General features: G+C 44.9%; 1 long non-coding RNA gene across 1 annotated transcript in view; it reads right to left on the minus strand.

The window, feature by feature from the left end:
- The window catches only part of LOC115075847, an 81,987-nt gene extending 70,191 nt beyond the window's left edge, over positions 1–11,796 (minus strand). Inside the window, exons 1-2 of the long non-coding RNA XR_003852625.1 lie at positions 11,660–11,796; positions 9,815–9,892 (exon numbers count right to left, since the gene is read on the minus strand). This is a non-coding gene — a long non-coding RNA (uncharacterized LOC115075847). The remainder of the gene's footprint in view (positions 1–9,814; positions 9,893–11,659) is intronic.
- Between the last annotated feature and the right edge of the window lie 230 nt (positions 11,797–12,026).

Here is a 12,026-nt window from a genome sequence, read left to right on the forward strand (position 1 = left end):
GTGGCTGTCAGTGGGTTCGACAACCGATGTCGGTAAAATTAAGCATCGGCTGTCAGACCTGCTGACAGCTGCCGCTTCCGCCAATAAGGAGACGCTAGGGACCGTATACAGCCGCAGGAACGGCGAGGTACTTATAAAATTTGAAGAAAATAAAAAGATGTTGGCTTTCCTCTGATCAATACAAAATCGGTGTTGTTTACCCAATGTTCAAGACAATAATCGGGGGACGTGGCGTTAGATGTTACTTCGGTGATTGAGAAGTTTTGCAGGCTTTTGACGTATCAAGTTGCTTTATAAAGGTGAAGATTTCATGGGTTTATCTACCCTCGATTAACAAGTGGTAATTTGTGCAGAAGTTTGTGCCAGAGAATACAAGTGTTTCATAGAACGGTGGTGACAGTGCATTCCTGAATTGGGGAATAGTTACATTAAATCAAAGGGAGCCATGTGGCCACAGTGATTCGGGGATGCTTTTTCTGACCCACTCCTGATTGTTCAGAAATAACAGCATCGTGAGGAGGGATAGATGAGTTTGTGTTGGTGACTGGTCTTATCAAGTTAAGTCCCCTGAAGAAGCCTGATAGGCGAAACAAGGTCCTTGTTGGGACATAAGAGAATGATTTATAAGTAGGACACCCGTTAAGAAGATCTGAGGACCAACAGAGCGAATGTTGGCAAGAATCATTTGAGACCAAGCCTTTTGTCTTAGGTCTCATAATATTATCAAGCAGTAATAAATTATTTCAAATATAGAGGTTTGAAAACCTAGAGGTTTTCTCACGAAAGGAGACCAATAACCATATTGAAGTAAAAGATCTACTTTATGGTGTTGTTTGGGTGAATGAGGGACAGAGTGAGGTTAGAGGCAGTATAGGTTTGAGGGCGAACTTAAGATTGTATATCTGTGGATATTTACAGTGTGAACTAAATTGAGCAGTCCAAAACATTTGTATTAGATGTAGGTAGATTTTATAAAAGGAATTAAATTTATATGATGTCATATTTTCAATAAAGTATAAATGATTTTTAATTGAATAGTGTATTTTTTTGAAGTAATTCAATAAGAAGCAATAGTGCTTTTCCTTCCCAAACATTTTAGTGTTGGGTGTTTTTTGTATATATATATATATATATATATATATAAAATCACATATGAGGATATATAGCAATCACATTCCACTCAGTCTTTAACATACAAAACTTTCTCTAAAATCATCCCACACAATATTGTTTCCCATAAGAACCCACCACTCTGGAAGCTATTATTTTTATAATTTCACCAGATTTACACATGTATCATAGGATATTTCTCATGAATACATTTTCACAGGTTCACACACCCTGATGTTCACAAATATATTTCACAAGTCCAGACCTCCCAGAAATATTCACAGATGTTTTTCAAAAATATGTTTCCATAAGTTCACACATATGGTAAAAAAAACCCCCTGCATTTCTAATAATCTCATCAATTCTGCTCAAAAAGATGTTGAATAGAATTGGGGAGATAGATGAGCCCTGGGGTACACCACAATCAATATCTACAACAGTAGAAAAGGTATTTTGAAACTTAATCTTTTGTTTCCTACCCGAAAGGAAATCTTACAGCCACTTCAATACTACACCCCCGATTCCCAGCGCTATGCAACAATTAACAATAACAATTGATGATCAACTAAGTCAAAGGCACATGAAAGGTCTAATAAAACCAATAGTGCTCCTTCTCCCCTGTTGATCATTGGTAGAACATCATCCTTCAAAGCCATCAATAACATTTCTGTGCTACAACCATGCCTAAAGCCTGCCTGAGCTGGATCCAAACCTGCTGATTCTAAAAAAATCAGATACCTGCTTAGTAATGGCTTTTTCCAAAACCTTGGCTACAAATGAAAGATTTGAAATAGGTCTGTAATTACTACAAACTCTTGGATCTAAGCTATCATTTTTCAAAATGGGAGAAACAAGTGCCAATTTGCAACAGGAAGGCACAGAATCTACTTCCAAAGATCTATTGATCAGCATCTGTAGGCATTATAATACTTTAGCTGAACAACCTTTAAGTAGCCATGAAGGACAATGGTCTAAACATGTATTGGTGGACTTAATCTGATTAACCAATTACCTCCAAAAGAGAAAGATTCAAAACAGTCCATCTTCATATCTAATGATCCAGAACAATCTAAAGTAACACTATCTATCCTCAAAGTTAACTGAATCTATCCTTCACAATTGACCTAGTAAAACCTCAATTTTCTATTTGAAAAATTTGGCCAATTGATTACAAATCGGGAATTCCATCAAAGATGGGTTTGTTCATTTTTTTTCTTTTTTGTACCAACCAGTGATTTTACCACACTATAGAGAATCTTTGGGTTGTAATCCACCACTATACTTTTATTCATATAAAATGTCTTTTTTGCTAAAACAATTTCTCTGAAATAAATCAAGTTACAACTTAGCCATATCTTTTTATCTTCTGAACTAAAATTCTTAAGCCATTTTCTCTCTAAATGTCGATATGTTCTTTTAAGCTCAGCCAAATCTGAAGAATACCATGGGGAATTAACAGACCTATTATTTGATTTCCTTTTTTTAATCTGTGTTACCATAGCCTTTGACAATAAATCTGTTATGTTCTGGTATGGATGTGAACCCTGGGTTGACGTGAGAGGTGTCTCCGCCCACAGGGAGGAGCCCTGTGGGGTCTCACGTCGATAGGCGAGGCCTCAGCAGCATAGGAAACAACTGTAAGTAGACTTTATTAGACAGGAATAAAGGCAGAGCAGGAATGTAGATACAGTTCTGAGCAGTGGGGGTAAAACCCAGTAGTGAAGATCCGGTAGTGGCACGCAGAGCGGGGTTCGCCGAGGAGTCTGTACTGTAGATGACGACGGAGGTGCAGGAGTCTGGAGGAACTGGTAGATGTGAAGCCGTACCCTGCAGCGCAGGGTATACTGGAGCGAAGTCGCTGAAGAGAGAGCAGTAGTGGCCCGAGGCATGGGGTACACATTAGAGATTCTCCAGCAAGGCTGATGTCGTAGAGTCAATAGTGGAATACTCACGAAGGAAGTTCTAGGCAGAGTCCCAAGGAGTGAGTCAGGTAGATTCTCCAGGCAGAAAGGCCCTCTGAGGAGCGGATAGCCAGGACGCGGAAAGGTCCCCGAGGAGCGGGTACCTAGAGCGTCTAAGACCCAGAGACAACAGGAACAAGGTCCAGTCAAAGTGAGGAATTCAGCAACGAAGAAACTCCTTGCTAAGTCGTAGAAGGAGAGGGCTGGTTGGTTAAGTACAGGAGCAGGATGACGTCAATCTGAGGTTCCCACCATGATGTGTACAAAGGAGGCCCTGGCGCGCACATGCCCTAAGTAATTCCGGATCCAAGATGGTGGTTGGCAGCGCCTACGCCGACCCAGGGACACCGGGGAAGGTGGCGTTTCCTGGCGGAGGCCACCACTCTTCCAAGGATAGCTGGTGCAGGGAAAAAAAGAGGCGAGCATGAGAGGTCGCAGCCATCTGCCACCGAAGGGTGCAACAGTACCCCCCTTCTTAGGGCCCCTCCCTGGGGGTTTCGGTTTCCTGGGATGAGACAAGTGAATTTGTCGAATCAGATCCTTGTTAAGGATGTTACTTGCAGGCTCCCAACTATTTTCCCCTGGTCCAAATCCTTCTCACGATATGAGGTACTCCCAGCATCTTCCATGTTTCCACACATCGAGAATGCCATCCACCTGATAGGTAATGTCCTCTTCCGCTGAAAGGGGTTGAGGTTCAGGTGTCTTTTTCGAGAATTCAGATAAGATGGGCGGCTTTAGAAGAGATATGTGGAAAGCGTTGTGGATTCTCAGAGAGGATGGCAACAGCAAGCTGTCTGTAAGTGACTAGTCCAGGGTGGCGGAGCATAGAGAAAGGCCCAATGTAGCGAGGCGCGACTCGAGCAGATGGCAGCTTAAGGCGGATGAAATGGGTACTCAGCCATTCCTTGTCTCCAATTTGTAACTGCGGAGCTGCCCTGTGATGGGAGTCATAAAACCTCTTAGCCTGTTGTCCTGCCTTCTGGAGAAGGCCTTTGGTGTGCTTCCAAAACTGATGTAGTTCTTGCACCGAAGCCTGGGCTGCAGGAGATGACACTGAGAAGGGCATCGGTAAAGGAGGTAGCGGTTGATATCCATAAACAAGCTGAAAAGGCGATGATCCAGTAGAAGCTCATGGATGCGAATTCAGAGCGAACTCAGCCCAGGGGAGTAATTCGGACCAGTCGCTTTGTCTGGAGTTAACATAAGAGCGGAGAAACTGTTTAAGTGTGCGGTTCGTTCTTTCAGTCTGTCCATTGGCTTGCAGATGGTAAGCTGACGTTAGATCCAAGGAAATGTCAAACTTTTTGCAGAGGGATCTCAGAATTTAGCTGTGAATTGGACCCCTCTGTCAGAGAGGATGTGCTTCGGCATGCCATGTAGATGAAATGTGTCGCATAAACAGCTTGGCAAATTCTGGAGCTGATGGTAACCCTGGTAATGCCACAAAACGTGCCATTTTAGAAAAGCGGTCTACCGTGACCCAAATGGTGTTGTTGCCGTTGGACACAGGCAAGTCAACGACAAAGTCCGTCGTTATGTGTGTCCATGGTTCACTCGGAGCGGGCAAAGGCTGGAGAAGTCCCCAAGGATGGCCAGCCGGAGGTTTCTGTTTTGCGCAGGTGGGGCAAGAGTCCACATAGGCCCATACGTCTTCTTTCATGGAAGGCCACCAGTACTATCTCTGCAGGGTAGCCAACATACGAGATTGCTCAGGGTGACCTGCAAGCAGTGAATCATGGGCCCATTTGAGAATCTTCTTTCTAAGGGTCCAAGGACCCACAGTCTTCCCGGCTGGGACTTTGTGAGTAGCAGCCAGAATTACCTTATCAGGGTCAATGATATGGCGTAGTGCATCTGGGACATTCTCCGTGGAGAAGGAACGTGAGAGAGCGTCTGCACAGGTGTTCTTGTCAGCTGGGTGATACTTCAAAAGGAAATCAAACCGATTAAAAAATAAGGGCTTGTCTGTGGTTCAATTATTGCGCATGACGTAGGTATTCTAGATTTTTGTGGTCAGAGTAGACTGTTATTTACTCTGTTGTGCCCCCTCGAGCCATGGGCGCTCAAACGTCAATTTGATGGCTAATAGCTCCTTGTCTCCTATCCCATAATTTCGCTCGGCAGGAGAGAAGCGCCAAGAGAAAAAGGAGCAGGGATGTAGTATGTGGGTGTCACTATGTTGACTAAGAACAGCACCAACTCAAACGTCTGAAGCATCCACCTCAACAATAAAAGGTCGTCAAGGGTCCGGGTGGTGTCAATGCCTTTTTGAGTTCCTGGAAGGTGTTGACGGCTTCTGGAGACCACTGACAGGTGTTGGCTCCCTTTTGTGACATGGCTGTAAGAGGCGCTGTCAAGGTAGAATAGTTGAGAATAATGTTCAGTAATAGTGAATTCAAGGAAACATCGAACCCCAGTGGGTTGGGGCCAGTCCTGGATACTCTTGGTCTTTTGTGGATCCATTTGGAACCCCTGGCTGGATACCACGTAGCCTAAAAAAGGAACGGACTCTTGATGGAATGAGCATTTCTCTAATTTGGTGTACAGATGGTTATCATGTAGTCTCTGTAGGACCCTGGCAACGTCCACTTGATGACTTTGTATGTTTTGGGAGAAAACCAGTATGTCATCTAAATACACTACTACACATTAGTATAGCATGTCCCTGAGGATTTCATTCATCATATTTTGGAATACTGCCGGGGAGTTACAAAGGCCAAAGGGCATGACCAAATATTCAAAATGGCAGTCATGGGTATTAAATGCCATCTTCCATTCATCGCTCTGACGTATGCGGACCAGATTGTATGCCCTTCTGAGGTCCAGCTTTGAAAAAATTTTGGTTCCTTGGAGCCTATCAAAAAGTTCAGAGATCAATGGCACGGGGTAGCAGTCCTTTACGGTGATCTCATTTAATCCACGGTAGTCTATACATGGGCGAAGGAATCCATCCTTCTTACCCACAAAAAAGAATCCAGCTCTGGCAGATGACTTGGAAGGCCAAATGAATCCCTTTTCCAGATTCTCTTGAATATAGGCCGACATGGCCTCAGTCTCAGACAGAGAAAGTGGGTACACCCTTCCTCTGGGGGGGGCTCGGAATTGGGCTTTAAGTTAATGGCACAGTCAAAGGACCGGTGAGATGGTAAGATGTCTGCCGCCATCTTAGAAAATACGTCGTGAAACGACGAGTATTGAGGTAGGCCTGAAAGGGAAGTGATGATCGTCATGCAAGGCATGGGGGTTACCTTCTTCAAGCATTTTCCATGACAAGCTGCTCCCCATTGTGATAGTTCTAGGGTACTCCAATCGAATTGGGGTGTGTGCATCTGTAAGCATGGTAGCCCGAGTACCTCCAGATGTGTTGCCTTATCCAGGCCTAGGAAGGAAATGGTCTCTGAGTGAAGAGAACCTGTGCGTAGACAAATTGGCTGCATAGTACAAGAGACCTCACCCAGCAATGGCTCGCCATGTATTGATGACAATAGCAGCGGTGTAGGTGTCCGAACCGTGGGGATCCGTAGGTGCTCTATGAGTCTTCTGAGTATGAAGTTCCCACCAACACCGGAGTCCACTAGTGTTAATGTTTGGAATTCGAGGGTCCCTGAGATAATAGAGACTGGAAGGGTCTGTGGAGGAGATGGAGAAATTAGACCTAGGAAGAGTCCTCCGGCGGATCCTAGGTCTGCGAGTTTCCCGTACAGATGGGACAGGAGTGAACAGCATGGCCAGGTTGTCCGCAGTACATACAGAGACCTAATTTCTTTTGGTAATGCCTCTCCTTGGCTGTTAGGTAGCTGTGGCCTAGTTGCATGGGTTCTTTCTCTTTGGTACTGGGTGTGGGCGTGGTCTGAGTAACAGGTGCTAGATGTGAGCATGGAACCCCTGATGAAGGCTTCTTAGGACCCTTTACCTCCTGCGAACATTCATGCAGGCGACGATCAATTCGCCCAGCGAGGTCAATGAGTGAGTCCAGGGTATTAGGGAGTTCATGTGCTGCTAATTCGTCTTTATTGTGGGAATTAAGACTTTCTAGGAAAATAGCACGCAGGCAACACAGGTCCCAGTGGAGCTCCTAGGACAACGTCTTAAACTCATTAACATAATCAGTCAGGTGTTTAGCCCCTTGTTGTAAATGCAGGAGAGCAGATCCAGTGACAGTCTTGCGAGCGGGGTCAAACACAGACTGAAAGAGAGCAAGAAAGCCTGTCAAATCGCTGAGAATAGGATCATTACGCTCCCAGAGAGGTGAAGCTCAGGACAGAGACAAGATATACGTAGTCTTGGACACCACGTTTGGGAAATATGTAGGTTGTAGCAAAAAGTGCATACAGCACTGGTTTAGAAAGCCCCTACACAACAGGGGATCTCCTGTAAAACGAGTGGGGGCTGGCAAGGGCACGGAAGTTCATGCAGGCACCACCGGATGAGAAGGACTGTCCTTGTCAGGCAAAGTAACATTCAGTCAGGAGTTCAACTGATTGAAAGCGTTAGCCAAAGTCTCCAATGTCCTTTGTTGTTCAGCTAGACGTTGGGCCAGGCCAGAGATGGCCTGGAGGGCTGAGGCTGAGCCGAGACCATGGAGTTAGCAATATTTATTTATTTTATTTATTTATTTATTTATTTATTTAAAAAGCTTTTATATATCGCTATTTGGATATGACCATCATAACAGTTTACAATATTTAAAATTATCAGACAAATATTAAACAGTATGAAATTAAAAAAAAAAATGACATTCTTACTTTTTAAAATATGTTATGTTCTGATATGGATGTGAACCCTGGGTCGACGTGAGAGGTGTCTCCGCCCACAGGGAGGAGCCCTGTGGGGTCTCACGTCCATAGGCGTGGTCTCAGCAGCGTAGGACACAGCTGTAAGTAGACTTTATTAGACAGGAATAAAGGTAGAGCCCGCAGAGTGGGGATGTAGATACAGTTCTGAGCAGTGGGGGTAAAACCCAGTAGTGAAGATCTGGTAGTGGCCCGCAGAGTGGGGTACACCGAGAAGTTCCTCTTGCAGAGTAGATATACCTCAGGGGGTGCAGATCTGGTAGTGGCCCGCAGACCAGGGTACGCCGAGGAGTCTGTACTGTAGATGATGACCGAGGTGCAGGAGTCCAGAGGAACTGGTAGATGTGAAGCCGTACCCTGCAGCGCAGGGTATACTGGAGTGAAGTCGCTGAAGAGAAAACGGTAGTGGCCCGAGGCACGGGGTACACCGTAGAGATTCTCCAGCAAGGCTGATGTCATAGAGTCAATAGTAGAGTACTCACGAAGGAAGTTCTAGGCAGAGTCCCAAGGAGTCCCAAGGAGTGAATCAGGTAGATTCTCCAGGCAGAAAGGCCCTCCGAGGAGCGGATAGCCAGGACGTGGAAAGGCCCTTGAGGAGCGGGTACCTAGAGCGCCAAGACCCAGAGACAACAGGAACAAGGTCCAGTCGAAGTGTGGAACTCAGCAACAAAGAAACTCTTTGCTAACTCGTAGGAGGAGAGGGCGGATGGCTGAAGGAGTGGGAGTGGGATGATGTCATACGGAGGGGACGCCCCCGAGGTTCCCACCATGACGTGTACAAAGGAGGCCCTGTTGCGCGCGCCCTAAGTAATTCCAGATCCAAGATGGTGGTTGGCAGTGCCCACGCCATTCCGGGGACACTGGGGAAGGCGGTGTTTGCTGGCGGAGGCCGCCACTCTTCCGAGGATAGCCGGTGCAGGAAAAAATAGGTGAGCATGAGAGGTCGCAGCCGTTTGTGATCGACGGGTGCAACAAAATCTACCCACCCTGGATAAATACTTTCAATATCCTCCTCACTCAAACACTCATCCACAGAATCATCCAGAGCAGAGTAAATCTTAAAAGGGTCTATTTTGCTCCAATTACGAACCTCTTCTATCTCTTGATGATTTTCTTGATCTACCGATCTAGGAACCATAAAAGAGAAACTCAGCAAAAAATGATCAGACCATGGTAATTCTCCTTTTCCAATAAATTTCAAATCACTCCCCAATAAAATTTCATCTGAACCAAAAATTGAGATCTAGTAAATAACCTTTCTGATGCATAGCTCCAACTACGAATGCGAACTACAAATGCAAAATGTTTCGTTGAAAGCAGTAAAAGATTCTCCAACACCTCTTCCCCATGCAAAGATAAAAAATCAGGAGGATAATACCATAAAGAGAAATAACTGGCTTTTGAAAGACTAACTTAATTACAATATTAACAGAACCTGGAATCTGATCAACAAAAACACATTTAAGCAGAAGAAACTTCCTATAAATCACTACTACCCCATTTACCTTGCCTATCACAAGTAACAATATCATAACCTGTGGGACAAATATGATATTTAACCACTTCAGAACTCTTGGAAAACCAAGTTTCAGTAAGAAAAAGAATATCAATATTTTCCTCCAAAAGAATATCAAGAATACGAAGCCAATTTTTACAAGCAGAACGAACATTAATTAAAGCAGCAGATAAATCACTTCCTAACTCCACAAAAGTATCAAGGTTTGTAGTAGACTTAGTTTCAAGCTTTACATTCAATAAGCATCTCTGATCCAACAGAATAGTTCCCTTACCTTTTTTACTAAACCCACTATGGACCCCATATCTACCCCTGCCCCAGACAACATAAATCCTCCCAAAGGCGATCTGCACTAGCGTCTCCTCGCAGCGGGAAAAAATAAGAGTCCCAGCAGATGACGTAGGCAGGAGTATAACTCCTTTAAAAATTACCTTTAAGCTTTGTCTTTTCTTGGAGAAAGTCCAGAGAGAGAAAGGGTGAAGAGGAAAGGTTCGCATAAGCCCGCACACCTTTAGAAAGAAATTGAAGACTTGGTTATTCATACAAGCCTTTTCTTAATATCCTGCGACAAAAACACGGACTCCCGACGCAGTTAACGTGCAGCTCTTGCAGTTTCTCCGTCTAATCTTCTTTTCCTCCCCCCCACCCTCTGTGGCCCCTCCCCCCCCCCCCCCCCCCCCCCCCCCGTACCACCCCTCCCAGTTTCAACTCTGTCCCTATTCATGATCAGGACTATGTGCGGAGATAATCTGTAATTTACCTGTTTCCCTCTCACGAGGCTTTTTCTACATTGTATTTTGTTCAGCCCTTGTTATACTTTATTTATACCCCTTGTTATACTTTAGCTTATCCGCTCATCCACATTTTATATGTAATTCTCTCCTCAATGTTGATTTGAAGATATTTGTTATTTGTAACGTTTTTCCAATTTTGGTTTGATGTAAACCGGTGTGATAAGAAACTTGTCTTGAATGTCGGTATAGTAAAACATGTAAATAAATAAATAAAATAATTATTCCCAGACTGTATTTGTCTCATTGAACAGGGAGACATGAAGGAGGGGGCGGAATCTGCAGAATATTCAGTGCTGCAGGTAATCTGTAAGAAATTTAGGGCCAGTACACCATACTGGAAAGAGACAGAGCCAAAGTACTCTAACAAGCAGGGCACTGCCCACAGGGCTAGTGCCCAGGATACTGTGGATCCATCAAGGCTAGAGGATGGGAATGAAGAGCAGAGCCATGGGGGTGGCTTGCTGGAATGTTGACTACTACCTGGTGATTACTACCCTTACTCAAAAAATCCCTTGCACGGTTAATGCAACCCCAACAATACTCTGTGCTTCAGCGGCAAAGGGAAATGTGGGAAAGAGGAAAAGAGGATTTGCATTCAGATAACAACCAAAAAGGACTGAACTTCATAATCTGGGTAAACAAATAAGCGTGGGAGTAGCATGCTTATTACGGCGGTTACTACCCTAAAACCAATTAAGCCTGATACAACACTTAGAAAGCATATACAGCATTGCTATCTGCTTCAACGGTAGGGGGAAGTGAGGAAAATTTACATTCAGACATCATCCAACAAGGCGCATCGATCTGTGCAATCTGAGTAAACAAGCATCAGGGTAGCTTGCTTGATGCGACAGTTACTACCCTTAACCATTAAGCCTTATGCTCACCTTTGATGCAACTCCAACATTACTCTCTGCATCAATGACAGGGGAGGGCAGGAAATTTGAATCAAACAGTTACCAACAAGGGCCCTGAAGCTGGTGTTTGATGAAACAGATAAGTATGGGAAAATAAGTGTGGAAGCTTGCTGGGCAGACTAGATGGGCCGATTGGCCCTTTTCTGCCATCATTTCTATGTTTCTAAGTTTCTATGTAAAGCCGCTGCTCTGCTTACTGCTTCATGGGCAGGGGGCAAGAGGCAAGGAATGGTGGCGTGAGGGGGGGGGGGGGGGGGGGGAGGGGAGATGTGTGTGATTGGAGTGGACATAGCATGCAGTGGAGTTAAGAGCTACTTTGCCCCCTAATCCACTCCCTCTCTCCTGTCCTTTTCCCTCTCCTCCTGAGGAGAGCTATTCTGCTCTGGTGACAAGGGAGGGAATGGTAAGGAGGTGGAGAAGGGGGGAGTCAAAAGCTGGGGCAAGCACAAGGAGGAGGCTGAACACGGTCTCCTTCCCCGTCTCAAGTCAGCAATACAAACGGGCTTTCTGGAAGAGGGAGGGGGAAAGGTAAGAGAGAGAGAGAGAGAGAGAGAGAGAGACTTACAGTATGGAGAGGTCTTGAGGCCTTCTCCTGTCCAGGTACGCCGCCTTTCCCCCCGCTCATTTCATTGCTGCCACACTACTCTGAGGGAGCACTAGTAAATGTTCAGGTCGTGCACATCAGTGGGTGTGCGGCACATCCTTGACTGGATGAAGGAAGCAATGCTCTCAGATTCTACTTGTTGATGATTTCTTTTCAGGTTAATATGTCCTAGAAGTTCTGCTTTTTCTGCCATCAGTTTATACAGAGAAAATGTGCTCCTTTCACGAAATCCTACGCATCGGCGGACACTTGGCAGTTTTAATATTAATGGTCCCAGGGGAGGGGTGGGGGGGTATGAAAAATGAGTTAAACATAAAAAATACAAGTC

Source organism: Rhinatrema bivittatum, chromosome 14, assembly GCF_901001135.1.
Source record: "Rhinatrema bivittatum chromosome 14, aRhiBiv1.1, whole genome shotgun sequence".
Taxonomy (NCBI): Eukaryota; Metazoa; Chordata; class Amphibia; order Gymnophiona; family Rhinatrematidae; genus Rhinatrema; species Rhinatrema bivittatum.